Raw genomic sequence first — 9,548 nt, 5'->3', positions numbered from 1 at the left:
TGTCTACAGATGTTGCAGCTGAGAATGGCTTTCCTTAAACAATACATTTCCACATTCATGTTCATTAAACTCCCATGTATTTACTACTTTTTCTGTTCTAGTCATTGTGTTAGCTGCTGGGGATATAGAAATGAGCCATATGAAAAAGACTCACTTCTTGTCTTTAAAACAAAGCAAAACAAACCAAAACAATATAACTGGGAAACAAGGAAGGGTTGGGAGGTGAAAGAAAGGAAGCACATATTGAGGAGCCAACAATTCAGAGTATAGTGAATGAGCATGTATTCTTCAGTCAGACTGCTTGGGTTGGAATCCTGACACCAACACTTAATAAATGGGATGTGAGCAGACTATTTAACTCTTGATGCTTCAAGTCCTCTCCTGTAAAATAAAGATAGTAAAACTTCTAGGATTTTAAGAATTGAGATGGTATTTAGAACAGTACCTGGTATTGAGTAAGCATTCAATATTGTTAGCTACCAATAATAATATTTGCCATTTGCCAGTCTCTGTAGGCATTAATCCATTTGGTTATGAAAAAGGCATACATAAAGACTATTATTTTCCCATTTCACATGAAACTGACTTTTAAGGAACTTATATGATAAGTTGGAAGGCTAAAAATGAAGTTCAATTAAGAACTACTGAAAGCAGGGAAAAAAACTGAGGAGTATTTTGTAGGCCACAACAGGACAGAGTTGATGACTGAATGAATCTAAAGGATGATATGTAAAGATTACTACGAGGTTTTTGGGTAGACTACTGGAGATGACAATCTCAAATATTTTACACAGGAAGTCTCACACTGAAGTCAGGTAGATGTTGTGCTTCAAGTGACCATTATGATTTAAATAAACAATGACTGTGATGGCCAGAAGGATGTGCTTGCAGATGTTTAACTGCAGGGAACAAATTTAAATGATGGCCTCAGCTGCTGTGCTCTGAATCTATTGCTTCTGAGGAAACATCTCCACTCAGCCAAGGATGTGGTACCACAGGAATACTAAAGCAAACCCATTTGTGGGAGGGACAAGATTGCTCTCACAGAAAACCTGGGCTCAAGGATTCCCTATAACTTTGGTAGATTTTCTTGGACTGCCTGACAATCCAAGACTATTCCATCCAACTTTGTCTCACTTTGTCCTTTCAGTTCAGTTCAGTGACTCAGTCGTGTCCGACTCTTTGTGACTCCATGAACCGCAGCACGGCAGGCCTCCCTGTACATCACCAACTCTCAGAGTCCACCCAAACTCATGTCCATTGAGTCGGTGATGCCATCCAGCCATCTCATCCTCTGTCATCCCCTTCTCCTCCCGCCCTCAATCTTTCCCATCATCAGGTCTTTTCAAATGAATCAGCCCTTTGCATCAGGTGGCCAAAATATTGGAGTTTCAGCTTCAGCATCAGTCCTTCCAATGAATGCACAAGACTGATCTCCTTTGGGATGGACTGGTTGGATCTCCTTGCCATCCAAGAGACTCTAAAGAATCTTCTCCAACACCACAGTTCAAAAGCATCAAGTCTTCGGCACTCCCTGGTAGGCTGCCATCTATGGGGTTGCACAGAGTCGGACACGACTGAAGCGACTTAGCAGCAGCAGCAGCAGTTTTCTTTATGGTTCAACTCTCATATCCATATATGACTACTGGAAAAACCATAGCCTTGACTAGATGTACCTTTGTTGGCAAAGAATGTCTCTGCTTTTGAATATGCTATCTAGGTTGGTCATAACTTTCCTTCCAAGGAGGAAGCGTCTTTTAATTTTATGGCTGCAATCACCATCTGCAGTGATTTTTGAGCTCCCCAAAAATAAAGCCGGACACGGTTTCCCCATCTATTTCCCATGAAGTGATGGGACCAGATGCCATGATCTTCGTTTTCTGAATGTTGAGCTTTAAGCCAACTTTTTCACTCTTCTCTTTCACTTTCATCAAGAGGCTCTTTAGTTCTTCTTCTCTTTCTGCCATAGGGGCAGTGTCATCTGCATATCTGAGATTATTGATATTTCTCCTGGCAATTTTGAGTCCAGCTTGTGTTTCTTCCAGTCCAGTGTTTCTCATGATGTACTCTGCATAGAAGTTTAATAAGCAGGGTAACATACAGCCTCGACGTACTCTTTTTCCTATTTGGAACTGGTCTGTTGTTCCATGTCCAGTTCTAACTCTTGCTTCCTGACCTGCATATAGGTTTCTCAACAAGCAGGTCAGGTGGCCTGGTATTCCCATCTCTTTCAGAATTTTCCAGTTTATTGTGATCCACATAGTCAAAGGCTTTGGCATAGTCAGTAAAGCAGGAATAGATATTTTTTCTGGAACTGTCTTGCTTTTTCAATGATCCAGCAGATGTTGGCATTTGATATCTGGTTCCTCTGCCTTTTCTAAAACCAGTTTGAACATCTGGAAGTTCACAGTTCATGTATTGCTGAAGCCTGGCTTGGAGAATTTTGAGCATTACTTTACTAGTGCGTGAGATGAGTGCAATTGTGTGGTAGTTTGAGCATTCTTTGGCATTGCCTTTCTTTGTGATTGGAATGAAAACTGACCTTTTCCAGTCCTGTGGCCTCTGCTGAGTTTTCCAAATTTGCTGACATATTGAGTGCAGCAGTTTCACAGCATCATCTTTCAGGATTTGGAATAGCTCAACTGGAATTCCATCATCTCCACTAACTTTGGTCTTAGTGATGCTTCCTAAGGACCACTTGACTTCACATTCCAGGATGTCTGGCTCTAGGTGAGTGATCACACCATCATGAATATCTGGGTTGTGAAGATCTTTTTCGTACAGTTCTTCTGTGTATTCTTGCCACCTCTTCTTAATATCTTCTGTTTCTGTCAGGTCCATACCATTTATGTCCTTTATTGAGCCCATATTTGCATGAAAATTTCCCTTGTCCTTTACCTTTTATCAAATTTACATCACAGTCTGCTGGTCTCTCTGAACCTTCCAGTGCTCATTATAAATTTCCCCACACAGTTTTGGGAACAATAACTTCATCATCCTTGTGAGCACTTTTTTCTAAGAGTAAACACTGAAAAAAAAAAAAAGTTAATAGAATTAACTACAACTCTAATGATGGCAGTTGACTGTAGCGTTCAACTCTTTTCTCCATAATCCACTCTTTTTTTTTTTTTAAATTGAAGTATAGTTGATTTACAATGTTGTATTAGTTTTTGGTATATTAAATGATTCAGTTACACACATACACTCATAGAATCTATAATAATAATAATAATAATAATAACAATAATAAAACTCCCTGAAAACAAAAACCCAGGACTAGATGGCTTCACTAGAGAATTCTAACAAACACAAAAAGAACTTATACTGATCCCTTCTCAAACTCTTCCAAAAGACTGAAGAGGAGGGAACACTCCTAAAGTCATTCTGTGAAGCCACCATCACCCTGATATCAAAACCAAAAAAAGAAAACTACAGGCCAATATCTTTAATGAATATGTATGTAAAAATTCTGAATAAACTATTAGTGAATCAAATTCAACAACACATAAAAATTATCATACATCATGATTAAGTTGGATTTATCCTATGGTCACAAAATGATCCATTATCAATTCTTAAGTCTTTGAGCTCTCAGCTGCCAGTTCAGATCTTGGTGACTTGTGAACCAAAATTTCCCAGACAGAACTCTTTATGGTCATGCCTGCCTCAGATTTGGGTTGTTCCTCAATGTTTGTTCACAATTACAATAAGACAAATATTACAAACTTTGAAGCAGTTAGTGTAGAGATGGAGTCAGGTTTCAGCATGGAAATCATATAATTGGGATGAGGGGAACCATTCTAAGAAAAAAAACCAAAGTAATAAGTATGAAATCAAATAAATATATAATTACTTATTTTGAAAAGAAACTTCAACAAATTACTGGACCTTTGGTGACTCAGATTCTTTTATGTCTGATTTTTTTCTTTTTAGTAATTTTTTAGAAAATTTCCCCAAATTTTTTCATTTAAAAATGTTGAGGGCAGGGAGGATTGAGAAATCTCTGTACCTTCTGCTCAATTTTGCTGTGAAACTAAAGAAGGTCTAAAAAATAAACTCTCTTAAAAAAAAAAAATGTTTTCTGTTTGCAACCTGCCTGCCTTCACTGGATAGCACACTCTATAGTTTTCAGATTGCAATACACTTCCAGGACTCATAAGGCCCAAGTCATATGTATAAGGTGCCTAGGTTAGGATTCACAGAATCTACCTGTGGGCTAGTGACACTAACTCAGTCAGCAACATTCAACCTCTTGAGCATTCTCTCTTGAAAAGCAATGGTATCTCATTCAATGGTTTCCAGGTAGTATTGTCCTAGTTATTTTCTTCCTTATGGGGCATTTTCCTCTTTAGCTTCCTTTACCTAACCATCTAATTTTGGAGTTCTTCAAGGTCTGGTCCTAGTTGTACTTCACTCCTTACTCTATACTCTTATTAGACATTTATATCGGCACTTACTTTTCAGTTACCTCCTATGCACAGATGACACAAATTTATATTTCCAGACCAGATTCTTCTTCTGAGCATCTGAGATCTAAATGTCCCCTAGATATCTTTTTTGGAGTAAGTCCAAGTCTCCATCAAGTCAACACATTCAAAATGAAATCATAATCCGTGTCACCCTTCAAATCGAGTCATCTATAGCATTGCCAATACCAAATAATATAATTTCCACTTCAGTGAAGCCATACAGTTACAAAAGCCTGGCATCCTGTAGTCATCCATGAGATTATTTCTCTCTCCTTATCTTTCTCCAAACTAAAAGAAACTTCACGAATTTTACTTCCTAAATATCGCTCAATTGTGTTCATTCTCTGTAACTTTACTTCCGTGGTAGCTCAGAAGGTAAAGTGTCTGTCTACAATGTGGGAGACCCAGGTTCGATCTCTGGGTCGGGAAGATCCCCTGGAGAAGGAAATGGCAACCCACTCCAGTACAATTGCCTAGAAAATCCCATGGACAGAGGAGCCTGGTAGGCTACAGTCCATGGGGTCGCAAAGAGTCAAACACGACTGAGCGACTTCACTTTCTTTCTCTAACTTTCCCACTACCACCTTAGTCCAGGTGCTGCCACATAAATTCTGGACAACAGCTTCCTAATCACTATATGTTCACCTGTTCTTGCCCTCCTTTTTATCAAAGTGAAAGTGAAGTCCCTCAGTCGTGTCTGACTCTTTGCAACCCCATGGACTGTAGCCTACCAGGCTCCTCTGTCCATGGGATTTTCCAGGCAATAGTACTGGAGTGGATTGCCATTTCCTTCTCCAGGGGATCTTCACAACCCAGGGATTGAACCCGGGTCTCCTGCATTGTAGACAGATGCTTTACCGTCTGAGCCACCAGGGAAGTCCCCTTTTTTATCAAATCTACACACAAACCAGAGTGATCTTTTAATAATTCAAATCTTATTTAATCACATGCTTGCTAAGTCTGGTCAATATTTTCCCATTGCTTGTAAGATAGAGAATTTAGTGAGGCTAACAAAGCAGTGATGGCCTGGCCCTATCCCTCAAGTCTCATCTTACAATGAGCTCTCCTTTACTAAATCTGCTTAAACTGTACCAAATTTCTTTAGGCTCCTTATACACACTGTGGCCATTCTCCCATGTCTTTTTAAGTGCCAGAACATAGTTTCCTCTTTTTCCATGTAACTTCTAATTACTCTCAATATTTTGGTTCAATTGTCCTATCTTATAGAAATCTTTCCAGACTTCTCTGTCTAGCTCTTATAACCTACTAACTATCCTTATAATGATGGCAATTTTACATTTCCATTGCTATCTTTTTCAGTTCTTGTTACTTCTCTGGCACTAAGGACCACTGAGTTTCTGGTGGCTTGGCATAGTCCTTGTCACCTGACACTAAGTGCATATTTGTTAATGAATCTTATAAGGTACTGTGTGTGTGTGTGTGTGTGTATATATATATATATATATATATATATATAATCTCAGATCAAATCAGTCGCTCAGTCGTGTCCGACTCTTTGCAACCCCATGAATCACAGCACGCCAGGCCACCCTGTCCATCACCAACTCCCGGAGTTCACCCAGACTCATGTCCATAGAGTCAGTGATGCCATCCAGCCATCTCATCCTCTGTCGTCCCCTTCTCCTCTTGCCCCCAATCCCTCCCTGCATCAGAGTCTTTTCCAATGAGTCAACTCTTCGCATGAGGTGGCCAAAGTACTGGAGTTTTAGCTTTAACATCATTCCTTCCAAAGAAATCCCAGGGCTGATCTCCTTCACAATGGACTGGTTGGATCTCCTTGCAGTCCAAGGGACTCTCAAAAGTCTTCTCCAACACCACAGTTCAAAAGCATCAATTCTTCGGTGCTCAGCCTTCTTCACAGTCCAACTCTCACATCCATACATGACCACTGGAAAAACCATAGCCTTGACTAAATGAACCTTTGTTGGCAAAGTAATGTCTCTGCTTTTGAATATGCTATCTAGGTTGGTTATAACTTTCCTTCCAAGGAGTAAGCGTCTTTTAATTTCATGGCTGCAGTCACCATCTGCAGTGATTTTGGAGCTCAGAAAAATAAAGTCTGACACTGTTTCCACAGTTTCCCCATCTATTTCCCATGAAGTGATGGGACTGGATGCCATGATCATATATATATATATATATATATATATATATATATATATATTTAACAAGCAAGGTGTATTTGAAATACTTATTGGTTACTATCTTGATAGTTTTTTTCCCCCAAAAAAACCTTGCCTTGAGGATAGTTTATCTAATTTGTAAAAATGGCATTTTCTCCAGCTCAGTGGGGTTCCTAAAATTCAGCAAAATGTTTGTGTGCACACAATGAATACAGGGAGTGTGCTGCATGAGCTGAATGTGCTGCCTACCAATTTCCCTAATTTTTGTTTTTGATCATAAATGTTGGCTGTCACTTTTGGTCATCTAGTTAGGTTTCTAAGTGTATTTGCTATACACATATCAAGTTGATTAGAGGTGATTTGTTGATCTGTTTTACTTTAGGTAAATAGAAATCTAGTGTTCCAAAACATGCAGTTGAATTGATTTGGCAGACTGCTAAAAGAATACTTAACACATGTTCTTCAACCCAAGGGTATCCAGTCTGATGCTATAGCATCAGCCAAATTAAATTCTCAGATAAAAGCACAGAGGAAGCTGGTTCTTTTTGGCTAGATTAGTATTATATGTATTGCTTATAGAGAAGTAGAGGATAAGAAAAGAAGTCAGTAAGAGATGAATGTGGGCTTGATGGGTACAGCTTCAGCTGGCTATAATGTTATATGAACTTTAAATACAATATCTCAGTGATCCTCACAAAAATCCTACACAGAATACTTTAATCCCAGTCTTATAAATAAGGAAAGTGAAAGTCGCTCAATCATGTCCAACTGTTTATGACCCCCATGGTCTATACAGTCCATGGAATTCTCCAGGCCAGAATACTGGAGTTAGTAGCCTTTGCCTTCTCCAGGGGATCTTTCCAACCCAGGGATCGAACCCAGGTCTCCCGCATTGCGGGTGGATTCTTTACCAGCTGAGCTACAAGGGAAGACCAAGAATACTGAAGTGGGTAGCATATCCCTTCTCCAGAAGATCTTCCTGACCCAGGAATCGAACCAGGGCCTCCTGCATCGCAGGCAGATTCTTTACCAACTGAGCTATCAGGGAAGCACTGATGATAAACCAATATTTACAGACTATCTCTAAAGAGGTTATATTCAGAGATATGGGTGATATCCAGTTCCTACACTTTATTTTTTGGGCTCAAATACAAATTTTGAAAGAAATACTTTCTTTAACACTGAAGCTTATGATAAGCACCACACTATAATTATCTTATTATTCATCTGCATATCTCAGTTGAGTATAAGTTTCTCAAAGACTCAGATTATATCTTCTCTATATACCATTTTTCCCCAGTGGGAATATCTTGACCTAAAAGGCTGTTCAAGATTACTTGATCTGAAAAATTAGTTATGTTTCTGACCGTAAAACATCTTTCTTCTTTCATATCATGAGTTTTAAAGTATAGATTTTATTACTATTTCAGTATTGCGACCCAACAGACCTGGAGACAATTGTTCTTGAAAAGATAATTTGTTATTCACAGTTCCCAAGAAGACAGGGTTTCATAGGGAAGCACCAGGGTCAGTCAGGAGGCTGAAGGAGTGCAGGAAAATCATGAGCAAGAAGAGCCTTTATTGTGGTTTTCTCTAGAAGGCAAGGCAAGGCAGGGCAGGGCAGGGTAAGCAGATTTAGGATTTGCTGCTTTGAAAGTTTTAGCAGACTCTGAGGGATAGAGGATGTCCCTAGTTATCTGATACCTGGTCCTGAGGTGAGCAGAGTAAGGAGATAGTGGTCTTGAGTGTGGGAGCCCTGTGAGCATCAAATAAAGGATGTGACTGGGGTATGGGTTCAGACTGATTGCTTCCCACATTAAACACACTCATATAAGTAAGTCCCAGGAAGTACAGTTTCCTCAGGGTCAGTAAGTGTTAAAATAACAGTATAAAATAACATGTTAATATACCATGTCAAAGGAGTAATTAATTAAGAGAAAAGAATCAGTGCTGAATTTAAGCTATTGTACATGAAAATAGTATTAGGATTATATTAACAGAAAATGATCTTATAGGTCTTCCACTTTACTGTCTTTTGAAAGTATCAAATTTAAGTATTTTGAGGAAAATAGTTTCTCTGGCCTTTAGAATATATTTCAATATATCACAACAACATATTACTCCAATTTTTTATATTTTTAGATGAAGTTTGTGTATCGGTAGGAACCTCAGTGGGGCTTCCCCAGTGGCTCAAAGGTAAAGAATCCGCTTGCCAATGCAGGAGATACAGATTCAATCCCTGAGTCAGGAAGATCCTGGAGAAGGAAATGGTAACCCACTCCAGTATTCTTGCTGGGAAATCCGATGGACAGAGGAGCCTGGAGGGCAATAGTCCATAGCATGCCAGAGAGTTGGACACAATTGAGCTACTGAGCATGCATGTACAGGAGCCTCAATAGTAAGTAAAGAGGGGCTCGACAGAGGTTAGGATTGGGGGAAACTGTGATTAAGTAACATTCCAAGAAAGGATAGTGTTCATTCTAAAGGAATAGAGTTCTGTCAGACTTCTTATTATGAAGGTCTCTGATGAAACACCAAACAGTTAAAAAATATATTATAAAGGAAATCATTAATACATTTTTACAGCAATAGATTTCATTGGTCTTTTTCATGACTTGCATTCTCAGTAAAAATATTATTGTCAGTAAGCAAATATTTTCATGGTTCACATGATCTGAGAGACAACTGAGATCCCTGAAATATTTAAACAATGTTTTCCTCTTTATCAGGAAAAAAAATTTCTCCCTTTTTTTTTCACTTAGAGTTAGGTAAAAAGTATATATTTGTGTAGTCCATACATGCATGAGTTTGTGTGTCTTTGTGGATGAGGCAAGCAAAAGACAGTTGCTCAGATTTATATTTGTAGTTGTTTCTTGAACTTCAAAGTGAAATATGCTAAATGGAGTTGTTGACCATTTTTGATGTTTTGAAAAAT

General features: G+C 38.8%; 1 non-coding gene across 1 annotated transcript; it reads right to left on the bottom strand.

The window, feature by feature from the left end:
* Positions 1–7,588: 7,588 nt before the first annotated feature.
* On the bottom strand, positions 7,589–7,661 carry TRNAR-GCG (transfer RNA arginine (anticodon GCG)). The gene has a single exon. It is a non-coding gene; the product is annotated as a tRNA-Arg (tRNA).
* Positions 7,662–9,548: the final 1,887 nt, after the last annotated feature.

This window comes from Bubalus kerabau, chromosome 2 (genome assembly GCF_029407905.1).
Source record: "Bubalus kerabau isolate K-KA32 ecotype Philippines breed swamp buffalo chromosome 2, PCC_UOA_SB_1v2, whole genome shotgun sequence".
NCBI classification, from domain to species: Eukaryota; Metazoa; Chordata; class Mammalia; order Artiodactyla; family Bovidae; genus Bubalus; species Bubalus kerabau.
Note: the sequence above shows the minus strand (reverse complement) of the source record. Positions and strands in the feature narration are given on the sequence as shown.